The sequence below is a fragment of the Lynx canadensis genome, chromosome X (assembly GCF_007474595.2).
Source record: "Lynx canadensis isolate LIC74 chromosome X, mLynCan4.pri.v2, whole genome shotgun sequence".
In the NCBI taxonomy this organism is placed as follows: domain Eukaryota; kingdom Metazoa; phylum Chordata; class Mammalia; order Carnivora; family Felidae; genus Lynx; species Lynx canadensis.
The window spans coordinates 70,548,422-70,562,939 of NC_044321.2; the positions used below are offsets into that span (position 1 = coordinate 70,548,422).

The 14,518-nt window shown below is 37.1% G+C and overlaps 1 long non-coding RNA gene across 1 annotated transcript; it reads left to right on the top strand.

Annotated features, from left to right (window-relative positions):
- Positions 1 to 838: 838 nt before the first annotated feature.
- Positions 839 to 14,091, top strand: LOC115507666. Its single transcript, XR_003966766.1, has 3 exons — positions 839 to 942; positions 2,973 to 2,975; positions 14,078 to 14,091. It is a non-coding gene; the product is annotated as an uncharacterized LOC115507666 (long non-coding RNA).
- Positions 14,092 to 14,518: the final 427 nt, after the last annotated feature.

Sequence of the window (14,518 nt, forward strand, 5' to 3'; positions counted from 1 at the left end):
CCCTTTAAATACCACCAGCATTTTTCACAGAGCTGGGAAAAGCAATCCTAAAATTTGTATGAAATCACAAAAGTCCCCATATTGCAAAAGCAATATTGAAACAAAGAAAAACATAGCTGGAAGCATCACAATTCTGGGCACCAAGTTGTATTACAAAGCTGTAGCGATCAAGACAGTATTGTACTAGCACAAAAATAGACATGTAGATTGATGTAGCAGAATAGAATATCCATAAATGGACCCACTACTACATGGTCAACTGCTCTTCAACAAAACAGAAAGAATATCCACTGGGGAAAAGTCTGTTCAACAAATGATTGTTGGAAAAATTGGATAGCAACATGCAAAAACTGAACCTGTATCATTTTCCTACACCATTCACAAAAATAAATTCAAAATTGAAAAATGACCTAAATGTGAGACAGGAAACCATAAAAATAGTAGAGGAAAACTCAGGCAGCAACATCTTTGACATTGGCCATAGTAACATCCTATAATACACGTCTCCTGAGACATGGGAGACAACAGCAAAAATGAACTATTGGAACTTCAAGATAAAAAAAGAAAAGAAACTATGAAACAAAGGAAACAATAAAAAAAATTAAAAGGAATGTAAGGCATTGGAGAATATATTTACAAATGACATATCTGAGAAAGAGTTAGTATCCCAAATCTATAAAGATCTTATCAATTTCAACAGATCTTATTCAATTCAAAGATCTTATTCAATTTCAATTCAAAAATGAATAACCCAGTTAAGAAAAGAGCAGAATACATGAATAGATAATTTTCCAAAGGAGACATACAGACATCTAAAAGACACTTGAAAAGATGTTCCACATCACTCATCGCCAGGGAAATACAAATAAAAATTACAATGAGATGCCACCTCACACCTGTCAGAATGTCTGAAATCAACAATACAGGAAACAATAGATAATGGTTATCTTGCACAGAGAGGAGAAACTCTTACACCGTTTGTGGGAATGCAAACTTGTGCAGCCACTCTGAAAACAGTATAGAAGTTTCTCAAAAAATTAAAAATAGAAATACCCTACATTCCAGAAATTGCACTACTAGAGATTTACCCAAAGAATACAAAAATACAGATTCTAAGGGAGACATGCACCCTGATGTTTACACCAGAATTATCAACAGTAGCCAAATTATGGAAAGTGACCAAAAGCCCATCAATTGATGAATGGATAAAGAAGGTATGGTATATATGCACAACAGAATATTACTCAAACTTCAAAAAAAGGATGGAATTTTGCCTTTTGCAAGAGCATGGATAGAGCCGGGTTGTATTATGCTAAGCAAAATAATGCAGTAAGAGAAAAACTAATGCAATATTATTTCAGTCATATGTGGGATTTAAGAAACTATACAGATGAACATAGGTTAAAAAAAAGGAGAAGCAAACCATAAAACGGAGTCTTAACTATCGATAGCAAACAGGGTTGCTGGACAGAAGTGTGTGTGTGTGTGTGTGTGTGCGCGCGTGTACATTGGGGATGTTAAATTAGTAGTGAATATTAAGGAGGATACTGCTTGTTATATGTAAGTGATGAATCACTAAATTCTAACCCTGAAACTAATATTACAGCATGTGTCAACTAAATGGAATTTAAATAAAAATATGAAAAAAATATTTGGTTTTACTAAAACAGATATCAACATTTTTAACTATTTGCTTTTTATCCCAGAAATTTTTTTTTTAGATAAGAGAAAACCATAAGGAATTTCAGATCATGAAAGACCATATGGCATTCTTATCCATGTTAAATTCAAAATTGAAATATTTTGCAGTAGAAAACAAAACAAAAAACCTTACAATTAGTCACCTGTTCTATAAGAAATTTGTCATGAAAAAAATGTTTGCCTGAAAGTAATGAAAGAACAGAAATATTTTTTTAAAATTTAATCAAAGGGTGAACATGTTGTTTAGCCAACTTATAAATTACAACAGGTTAAGTCTAAAATTTCATAAGTGGACTAATTGAGTAGGGTAAGAAGAGTTCAAGACATAAAACCTGTTCCTTTTTATTTTTTATTTAAATTTTATTTAGTTACCATACAGAGTAATATTGGTTTCAGGAGTAGAATTCGGTGATTCATTACTTACATACAACACCCAGTGCTCATCACAACACGTGCCCTTCTTAATACCCATCACCCATCTCCCAAAACCCTTCCTTCATCAACCCTCAGTTTCTTCTCTATTGTTAAGGTTTGTTTCCCTCTCGTATTTCTATTTACCTCCTTCCCATAGTTATTTGTTCAATTTACATGTTAAATTCTACATATGAGTGAAATAATGTGGTTTTGGTTTTCTCTGATTGAGTTATTTTGCTTAGCATATACATTCTAGCTCCATCCATGTCATTGCAAATAGCCAAAGCATTCTTGAAAAAGAAAATCACAGCTGGAGGCATCATAATTCCAGACATCTAGCTATATTATAAAGCTGTAGTCATCAATACAGTATGATACTGAGAGAAATACAAACACGAAGATCAATGGAACAGATAAACAACCCAGAAGTGGACCCACTACTCTATGGCCAACTAATTTTTAACAAAGCAGGAAATAATATCCAATGGATAAAAGACAGTCTCTTCAACCATTCATCCATCAATGGACATTTGGACTCTTTCCATACTTTGGTTATTGTTGATAGTGCTGCTATAAACATGTGGTGCATGTGTCTCTTCGAATCAGCACACCTGTATCCAGTGTATAAATGCCTAGTAGTGCAATTGCTGGGTCATAGGGTAGTTCTATTTTTAGCTTTTTGGGGAACCTCCATACTGTTTTCCAGAGTGGCTGCACCAGCTTGCATTCTCACCAACAATGCAAAAGAGATCCTCTTTCTCCACATCCTCACCAACATCTGTTGTTGCCTGAGTTGTTAATGTTAGCCATTCTGACAGGTGTAAGGAACTGGAGGGTATTATGCTAAGTGAAATTAGTCAGTCAGAGAAAGACAAAGATCATATGACTTCACTCACATGAGGACTTTAGGAGACAAAACAGATGAACACAAGGGAAGGGAAACAAAAATAATATGAAAACAAGGAGGAGGACAAAACAGAAGAGAGTCATAAATATGGAGGACAAACTGAGGGTTGCTGGAGGGATTGTGGGAGGGGGATGGGCTAAATGGGTAAGGGGCATTAAGGTATCTACTCCTGAAATCATTCTTTCACTATATGCTAACTAATTTGAATGTAAATTTTACAAAATAAAAAAGAAAATTTAAAAAAATAAAAAACAAACAAAACAAAACAAAAAGTCTCTGCAACAAATGGTATTGGGAAAACTGGGCAGAAACATGCAAAAGCCTGAAACTGAACCACTTTCTGAAACCATACACAAATTTAAAATTCATGAATGACTTTAGTGTGAGACAGGGAAGCACCAAAATTCTAGAGAACACAGGCAACAACCACTTTGACCTCAGCTGTCGCAACTTCTTACTAGACACATCTCCCAAGACAAGGGAAAACAAAGAAAACATGAACTATTGGAACTTCATCAAGATAAAAAGTTTCTGCACAGAAAAGGAGACAATCAACAAAACTAAAAGACCACCTATGAAATGGAAAAGATATTTGCAAACAACTTATCTGATAAAGGATTGGTATCTAAAATATGTAAAGAACGTATGAAATTCAACACCCAAAAAGCTAATAATCCAGTTAAGAAAAGGGGAAAAATACATAATAGTCATTTTTCCAAATAAGACATACAGATGGCTAGTAGACACATGAAAAGATGCTCAACATCACTCATCATCAGGGAAATACAGAATCAAAACCATAATGAGATACCATCTCACACCTGTTTGAATGGCTAAAATTTACAGCACAGCAAACAACAGATATTGGCAAGAATACCAAGAAAGTTGGCAAGGGTACCCTCTTACACTGTTGGTGGAAATGCAAACTGGTGCAGCCACTCTGGAAAACAGTATGGAGGCTTCTCATAAAGTTAAAAATAGAACTACCCTACAACCCAGCAAATGCACTACTAGGTATTCACTCGAATGATACAAACATATTGATTTGAAGGGGCACATGTACACCAATGCTTATAGAAACATTGTCAACAATAGCTATATTATGGAAAGAGCCCAAATGTCCATTGACTGGTGAGTGGATAAAAAAGTGGTGGTATATACGTGCAATGGAATATTACTCAGCTATAAAAAAGAATGATAAAATGTAATTTGCAATGTTGTCGGTGGAGCCAGAGTGTATTATGGTAAGCAAAATGAGTAAGTCAGAGAAAGACAAATGCAATATTATTTCACTGATATGTGGAATTTTAGAAACAACGCAGATGAACATAGGAGAAGGAATAAAAAATCAAAAAGAGAGGGAGGCAAGCCATAAAAGACTATTAACTACAGAGAATAAACTGAGCATTTCTGGAGGGGAGGTGTGCGTGAGATACATACAGTAAAATTTTCTTTTACAATAGGAAAAAAATAGAATACAATGTAGTGAAGATAATCTTTTCAACCAATGGTGATGGAAAAATTGAATATGTATATAAAAGAAAGAATTTAGACCCAGACATTTACACATTTCACAACAAAAATAACTCAAATGGATCATAAACGATAAAAATAAATCACAAAACTATAAAACTCCTGGAAGTTAACATAGGAGAAAACCTAGTTGACCTTTGGTATGGTGATGACTTTTTAGATACAATGTCAAAGTCACAATCAATGAAAATAATAATTGATAAGTTGGAATTCATTAAAATTAAAAGATACTCTGTGAAAGGCACTTCAAAACATTGAGAAGACAAGCCAAAGACTGGGCGGAAAATTTTGCAAAAGACCCATCTAATAAAGGTCTATTATCAAAAATATACAAAAAGAACCTGGAGGACAGTGTTCTAAGTGAAATATGCTGAACACAGAAAAAATATCACACGATCTCACTTATATGCGGAATCTAAAAAGTTTAATTCATAAAAGTAAAAAGTAGGATGGTGATTTTCAGGGAAGGGGATGTGGGGAAAATGAAGAATGTTTACTAATGGGTACAAAGTTCCAGTTTTATAGAATGAATAAGTTCTAGAAATCTAATGTGTATAGTTAATAACACTCTATTGTATACTAGAAATTTGCTAAGAGAGCACATTTCAGGTGCTTTTAGCATGCATACACACAAAACAGTAACTATGTGAGGAGATGGATACGTTAATTAGCTTGATTACTGTAATCATTTCACTATATGTATATCAAAACATCATGACATACAACCTTAAATATGTAATTTTTATTTCAAAATGGAACAAAACTAAAAACCCCCACAAATTTACAAGGAACTCTTAAAACTCAACAATGAAATAAACAACCTGATTTAAAAATGAGCCAAAGACCTTAATAGACACTTCGGTAAAGAAGATGATCATGGTGGGGGGGTGGGGGTTGAAACAGAGAAGAAAACAAAGAAACAGACTGTTAACTATAGAAAACAAATTGATGGTTACCAGAGGGGTGGGCGAGTACGTTAAATAGTCATTGTGGATTAAGGAGGCACTTGTTGTGATGAGCACTGGGTATTATATGTAAATGCTGAATCACTAAATTGTACACAAAAAAAGAACAATTATTTACTAAAAAAGAATATATAGATATAACAAATAGGCATATAAAAAGATGCTCCACATCATATTTCATCAGGGACATGTCCATTAAAACAATGATGAGACACCGGCACACATCTATTAAAATGCTCAAAATCAAGAATAGTGGTAACATCAAATTTTGGTGATAATGTAGAGTAACAGGTAAGGATGCAAAATGGTTCAGTTGCTTTGTAAGACCAATTGACAGTTTTATACAAAACTAAACATGTGATCCATCAGTCATGATCTTTGGTATTTACCCAAAGGAATTGAAAAGATATGTCCACACAAAAACCTGCACATGGATGCTTATAGAAGCTTTGCCAAAACTTGGAAACAAACATGATTTCCTTCAGTAGGTGAACAAATAAGCTGTCTGGAATATCCAGACAGTGTAATATTATTAAAACCTAAAAGAATTGAGCTATCTAGTTATGAAAAAATATTGACGAACCATGAGTGCAAATTACTAAGTAAAATAAGCTAATTAAAAAAGCTGAATACTATATAACATTCCAGAAAAGTCAAAACTATGGAGACAGTAAAAAGATAAGTGGTTTCTAGAAGGTGGGGAGAGGGTAAAAGAGATGAAGGGACAGAATATAGAGGATTTTTAGAGCAGTGAAAATTATCTATATGATACTATTATGATGAATACATATCATTACACATTTGATCAAACTTAGAATGCACAACATCAAGACTGAACTTTAATGCACACTGTGGACTTTGGGTGATAATAAAGAATCAATGTAGGTTTTTCAATTGTAACAAATGTACCACTTTGGTGGTATGCTGGTACCACTTTGGAATGCTGGTAATGGGGAATCTATTATGTGTGAGAGCAGAAGGTGTATGGGAAATTTCTATACATTTCTCTCAATTTTATTGTAACTAAAACTGCTCTGAAAGTTAAAGTATCAACAAAATTTAAAATAATGATCAAAATAATTAAAATACATTTCATTAAAGAAGCTATATGAATGGATAATACACACATGAAAAGATACCAAATAACCATGGCTTGGGAAATGCAAATTAAAAACCACAAAGAGATCCCACTCCAACTCAGTAGAATGACTGTGAGCCAAATGATTGATTATACTAACTGTGGATATATTGAGAAACTGGAATGCAAACACACTACTGGTGAAAACGTAAAACAATACAGCCACTTTGACAAATTGTTTAGTAATATCTTATAAAATTAAACATAAAATTAAACAAAAGAAAAGAGGCACACCTGGGTGCTTCAGCTGTTTGAGTTTCCAGCTTTGGCTCAGGTCATGATCTTGTGGTCTGTGAGTTCAAGCCCCATGTTGGACTCTGCTGACAGCTCAGAGACTGGAGCCTACCTCAGATTCTGTGTCCCCTGCTCTCTCTCTCTGCACCTCCTCCACTCGTACTCTCTCTCAAAAATAAATATTTAAAAAATTTAAAAAATTAAAAAAAATTAAAAAAGAAAAAGGAGATAAAATGTTTTCACACTAAGACATGTATAAAGTGTTAATAGAAGTATTTATCTATAATAGCTTTTAAAAAGACACAATCCAAATGGCCGGTGACTGGTTGAACAATGTGTGGCATTATATAATGTAATATGGCTCAGTAATAAAAAGAAACAAACCACTGATATATGAACAATGCAGGTAAACCTCAAAAATACTATGCCAAGTAAAAGAAGACAGACACAAAAGACTATCTTGCATGACACTATTTACATGGGATTTCTAGAAAAGGCAAATATATAGACACAGAAGCAGAATAGTAATTGCGAAGAACTAGGAATGGAAGTGGGGATTGACTGTAAATGAGTGTGAGAGGAATTTTGAGGGTGATAGAAATCTCCTAAAATTGAATTGTAGTGATGTTTATACAACTAAACAAATTGGCATGGAGTATACGGGAAGTCTTTTTACCTTCTGCTTGACGTTGCTATAAACCGGAAACTGCTCTAAAAAAAAGTGTGCTAAAAAGTTTAATTCATCCATTTGATGGAACACCATGCAGGAATTAATGAGAAAGCTATGTACAGAAGTGAAGGCATAGTATATTCCAATTTGTGTGGAATGAGGAAAACATCATGTACACTTACACCGACATAATAAATATTATGAAAAGATACACATAAAACTGTTAAGAGGTTGCCTTTGGTGAGGCTGTACAACTAGAGGATCTGGAAGATACAGGCTTGGAGGGATATTTTCTTTCCTAATGCTAGATATTTTCTATTCTGCACATGTGTTACTTTTTCAATTAAAATGTAAAATATACTTTAAGATAACATAGTTAATACTGTAAGTAACACTATTAATTTATAAATTATAAAATCCTGGACTATAGCTGTTGGAAAAATAGGTAAATGTAAAAGCTATCTGGTGCTTGACGCTATGGCATTCTCAACAAGTGCTCACTCAGCCTTTACATGAACACCTCAAATTATTTGGAATTCCTTGATCCATAATAGTAAATGCACATTTCAAGCTATTATGTAATTGTTTTTTAATATATAGAAATGAATTCTGCCTTCCTTTATTTTTCATTATTTTCTCTTAGTTGTATCCATTAAGGCCATAGGTAACAAAGTAAATTACTAATCCACATGCACCCGATAAGAAATTAAAATGCAGACTACTGTTTTTATTTATTTATTTATTTATTTATTTATTTATTTATTTATGTATTTATTTATCTTAAGCTGATCATTTAAAAAAGTCTAGAGAGAAAATAGCAATAATGAAAATTCCATCTGATACTAACTGCAATTTTTATATCATTAAGGCATAAGTAACTATTTTATAGTGGTATCATATTTTCAATGGAAAATTAATATTAGTTTAGTTGCATTATCAAAACAATACACAATCTAGTCATATAATTTTTGCATGCACAGATAGACTTTTAAAATGGGATATAGGATGGGGCGCCTGGGTGGCGCAGTCGGTTAAGCGTCCGACTTCAGCCAGGTCACGATCTCGCGGTCCATGAGTTCGAGCCCCGCGTCAGGCTCTGGGCTGATGGCTCGGAGCCTGGAGCCTGTTTCTGATTCTGTGTCTCCCTCTCTATCTGCCCCTCCCCCGTTCATGCTCTGTCTCTCTCTGTCGCAAAAATAAATAAACGTTGAAAAAAAATTAAAAAAAAATAAAATGGGATATAGGAGAGAGGAGAGGAAGATGGCGGCATAGGAGGACGCTGGGCTCATCCCGCGTCCTGCTGATCACTTAGATTCCACCTACACCTGCCTAAATAACCCAGAAAACCGCCACAGGATTAGCAGAATGGAGTCTTGGGGCAAGCACAGATGAGAGGCCCACGGAAGAGGGTAGGAAGGGCGGAGAGGTGGTGCATGCTCCAGGGACTGGTGGAAGGGAGCCAGGCAGGGGGGTGGCCTGCCGGCCAAGCAGAGCCCTGAGTCTGGCTTGCAAAAGCAGAGGGGCCTGACGGAGTGTGTTCTGACAGCAAGTGGGACTTAGCATCTGGGAGGTTATAAGTTAACAGCTCTGCTCTGAGAGCGGGCTCTGAGAGCGGGAAGGCTGGAGGACAAAGGGAGGGAGAGTTGCTGAGCCCCCGGACTACAGAGCTCAGTTTGGCAGGGAACAAAGGTGCTCGCCAGTGCCATCACCCTCGCCCAAACCCCAGCCAAAATCCCAAAGGGAACTCGTTCCTGCCAGGGAACTTGCTTGCTCCACGCAAACACCCAACGCTGTGCTTCTGTGGAGCCGAACCTCCAGCAGCGGGTCTGACTCCCTCCCGCTGCCACAAGGCCCCTCCTGAAGTGGATCACCTAAGGAGAAGCGAGCTAAGCCTGCCCCTCCCGCCCCCATGCACCTTGCCTACCCACCCCAGCTAATACACCAGATCCCCAGCACCACAAGCCTGGAAGTGTGCAAGTAGCCCAGAGAGGCCATGCCACCCCACAGTGAATCCTGCCCCTAGGAGAGGGGAAGAGAAGGCACACACCAGTCTGACTGTGGCCCCAGCATGGGCTGGGGGCAGACATCAGGTCTGACTGCAGCCCTGCCCACCAACTCCAGTTATATACCACAGAACAGGGGAAGTGCCCTGCAGGTCCTCACCACACCAGGGACTATCCAAAATGACCAAGCGGAAGAATTCCCCTCAGAAGAATCTCCAGGAAATAACAACAGCTAATGAACTGATCAAAAATTATTTAAATAATATAACAGAAAGTGAATTTAGAATAATAGTCATAAAATTAATCGCTGGGCTTGAAAAGAGTATAGAGGACAGCAGAGAATCTCTTGCTACAGAGATCAAGGGAATAAGGAACAGTCAGGAGGAGCTGAAAACAGCTTTAAACGAGATGCAAAATAAAATGGAAACGTTCACAGCTCGGATTGAAGAGGCAGAGGAGAGAACAGGTGAACTAGAAGATAAAATTATGGAAAAAGAGGAAGCTGAGAAAAGGAGAGATAAAAAAATCCAGGAGTATGAGGGGAAAATTAGAGAACTAAGTGATACACTAAAAAGAAATAATCTACGCATAATTGGTATCCCAGAGGAGGAAGACAGAGGGAAAGGTGCTGAAGGGGTACTTGAAGAAATCATAGCTGAGAACTTCCCTGAACTGGGGAAGGAAAAAGACATTGAAATCCAAGAGGCACAGAGAACTCCCTTCAGACATAACTTGAATCCATCTTCTGCAGGACATATCAGAATGGAACTGGCAAAATACAAGGATAAAGAGAAAATTCTGAAAGCAGCAAGGGATAAACGTGCCCTACCTTATAAAGGGAGACCTATAAGATTCATAACTGATCTCTCTTTTGAAACTTGGCAGGCCAGAAAGGAATGGCAGGAGATATTCAATGTGATGAACAGAAAAAAATATGCAGCCGAGAATCCTTTATCCAGCAAGTCTGTCATTTAGAATAGAAGGAGAGATAAAGGTCTTCCCAAACAAACAAACACTGAAGGAATTCTTCACCACTAAACCAGCCCTACAAGAGATCCTAAGGGGGATCCTGTGAGACAAAGTACCAGAGACATCACTAAAAGCATAAAACCTACAGACATCACAATGACTCCAAACCCGTATCTTTCTATAATAACACTGAATGTAAATGGACTAAATGCTCCAACCAAAAGACATAGGGTATCAGAATGGATAAAAAAACAAGACCCATCTATTTGCTGTCTACAAGAGACTCATTTTCGACCTGAGGACACCTTCAGATTGAGAGTGAGGGGATGGAGAACTACTTATCATGCTACTGGAAGCCAAAAGAAAGCTGGAGTAGCCATACTTCTATTAGACAAACTAGACTTTAAATTAAAGGCTGTAACAAGAGATGAAGAAGGGTGTTATATAATAATCACAGGGTCTAGCCATCAGGAAGAGCTAACAATTATAAATGTCTATGCGCCGAATACCGGAGCCCCCAAATATATAAAACAATTACTCATAAACATAAGCAACCTTATTGATAAGAATGTGGTAATTACAGGGGACTTTAACACTCCACTTACAGAAATGATTAGATCATCTAGACATGCGGTCAATAAAGAAAAAAGGGCCCTGAGTGATACATTGGATCACATGGACTTGACAGATATATTTAGAAGTCTGCATCCCAAAGCAACAGAATATACTTTCTTCTTGAGTGCACATGGAACATTCTCCAAGATAGATCATATACTGGGTCACAAAACAACGCTTGATAAGTATACAAGAATTGAGATCATACCATGCATACTTTCAGACCACAATGCGATGAAGCTTGAAATCAACCACAGGAAAAAGTCTGGAAAACCTCCAAAAGCATGGAGGTTAAAGAACACCCTACTAAAGAATGAGTGGGTCAACCAGGCAATTAGAGAAGAAATTTAAAAATATATGGAAACAAACGAAAATGAAAATACAACAATCCAAACGCTTTGGGATGCAGCGAGGCAGTCCTGAGAGGAAAATACATTGCAATCCAGGCCTATCTCAAGAAACAAGAAAAATCCCAAATACAAAATCTAACAGCACACCTAAAGGAAATAGAAGCAGAAAAGCAAAGGCAGCCTAAACCCAGCAGAGGAAGAGAAATACTAAAGATGAGAGCAGAAATAAACAACATAGAATCTAAAAAAACTGTAGAGCAGATCAACGAAACCAAGAGTTGGTTTTTTGAAAAAATAAACAAAATTGACAAACCGCTAGCCAGGCTTCTCAAAAAGAAAAGGGAGATGACCCAAATAGACAAAATCATGAATGAAAATGGAATTATTACAACCAATCCCTCAGAGATACAAACAATTATCAGGGAATACTATGAAAAATTATATGCCAACAAATTGGACAACCTGGAAGAAATGGACAAATTCCTAAACACCCACACTCTTCCAAAACTCAATCAGGAGGAAATAGATAGCTTGAACCGACCCATAACCAGCGAAGAAATTGAATCGGTTATCAAAAATCTCCCAACAAATAAGAGTCCAGGACCAGATGGCTTCCCAGGGGAGTTCTACCAGATGTTTAAAGCAGAGATAATACCTATCCTTCTCAAGCTATTCCAAGAAATAGAAAGGGAAGGAAAACTTCCAGACTCATTCTATGAAGCCAGTATTACTTTGATTCCTAAACCAGACAGAGACCCAGTAAAAAAAGAGAACTACAGGCCAATATCCCTGATGAATATGGATGCAAAAATTCTCAATAAGATACTAGCAAATCGAATTCAACAGCATATAAAAAGAATGATTCACCATGACCAAGTGGGATTCATTCCTGGGATCCAGGGCTGGTTCAACATTCGCAAATCAATCAACGTGATACATCACATTAATCAAAGAAAAGATAAGGACCATATGATCCTGTCAATCGATGCAGAAAAGGCCTTTGACAAAATCCAGCATGCTTTCTTAATAAAAACCCTTGAGAAAGTCGGGATAGAAGGAACATACTTACACATCATCAAAGCCATTTATGAAAAGCCCACAGCTAACATCATCCTCAATGGGGAAAAACTGAGAGCTTTTTCCCTGAGATCAGGAACACGACAGGGATGCCCACTCTCACCACTGTTGTTTAACATAGTGTTGGAAGTTCTAGCATCAGCAATCAGACAACAAAAGGAAATCGAAGGCATCAAAATTGGCAAAGATGAATTTAAGCTTTCGCTTTTTGCAGATGACATGATATTATACATGGAAAATCCGATAGACGCCACCAAAAGTCTGCTAGAACTGACACATGAATTTAGCAAAGTTACAGGATACAAAATCAATGGACAGAAATCAGTTGCATTCTTATACACTAACAATGAAGCAACAGAAAGACAAATAAAGAAACTGATCCCATTCACAATTGCACCAAGAAGCATAAAATACCTAGGAATAAATCTAACCAAAGATGTAGATCTGTATGCTGAAAACTATAGAAAGATTTTGAAGGTAATTGAAGAAGATATAACGAAATGGAAAGACATTCCCTGCTCATGGATTGGAAGAATAAATATTGTCAAAATGTCAATACGACCCAAAGCTATCTACACATTCAATGCAATCCCAATCAAAATTGCACCAGTATTCTTTTCGAAACTAGAACAAGCCATCCTGAAATTCGTATGGATCCACAAAAGGCCCCGAATAGCCAAAGTAATTCTGAAGAAGAAGACCAAAACAGGAGGCATCACAATCCCAGACTTTAGCCTCTACTACAAAGCTGTCATCATCAAGACAGCATGGCATTGGCACAAAAACAGACAAATAGACCAATGGCATAGAATAGAAACCCCAGAACTAGACCCACAAACGTATGGCCAACTCATCTTTGACAAAGCAGGAAAGAACATCCAATGGAAAAAGACAGTCGCTTTAACAAATGCTGCTGGGAGAACTGTACAGCAACATGCAGAAGATTGAAACTAGACCACTTTCTCACACCATTCACAAAAATAAACTCAAAATGGATAAAGGACCTGAATGTGAGACAGGAAACCATCAAAACCTTAGAGGAGAAAGCAGGAAAAGACCTCTCTGACCTCAGCCGTAGCAATCTCTTACTCAACACATCCCCAAAGGCAAGGGAATTAAAAGCAAAAATGAATTACTGGGACCTTATGAAGATAAAAAGCTTCTGCACAGCAAAGGAAACAACCAACAAAACTAAAAGGCAACCAACGGAATGGGAAAAGATATTTGCAAATGACATATCAGACAAAGGGCTAGTATCCAAAATCTATAAAGAGCTCATCAAACTCCACACCCGAAAAACAAATAACCCAGTGAAGAAATGGGCAGAAAACATGAATAGACACTTCTCTAAAGAAGACATCCGGATGGCCAACAGGCACATGAAAAGATGCTCAACATCGCTCCTTATCAGGGAAATACAAATCAAAACCACACTCAGATATCACCTCACACCAGTCAGAGTGGCCAAAATGAACAAATCAGGAGACTATAGATGCTGGAGAGGAGGTGGAGAAACGGGAACCCTCTTGCACTGTTGGTGGGAATGCAAATTGGTGCAGCCACTCTGGAAAGCAGTGTGGAGGTTCCTCAGAAAATTAAAAATAGACCTACCCTATGACCCAGCAATAGCACTGCTAGGAATTTACCCAAGGGATACAGGAGTACTGATGCATAGGGGCACTTGTACCCCAATATATATAGCAGCACTCTCAACAATAGCCAAATTATGGAAAGAGCCTAAATGTCCATCAACTGATGAATGGATAAAGAAATTGTGGTTTATATACACAATGGAGTACTACAGGGCAATGAGAAAGAACGAAATATGGTCCTTTGTAGCAACGTGGATGGAACTGGAGAGTGTGATGCTACGTGAAATAAGCCATACAGAGAAAGACAGATACCATACATTTTCACTCGTATGTGGATCCTGAGACACTTG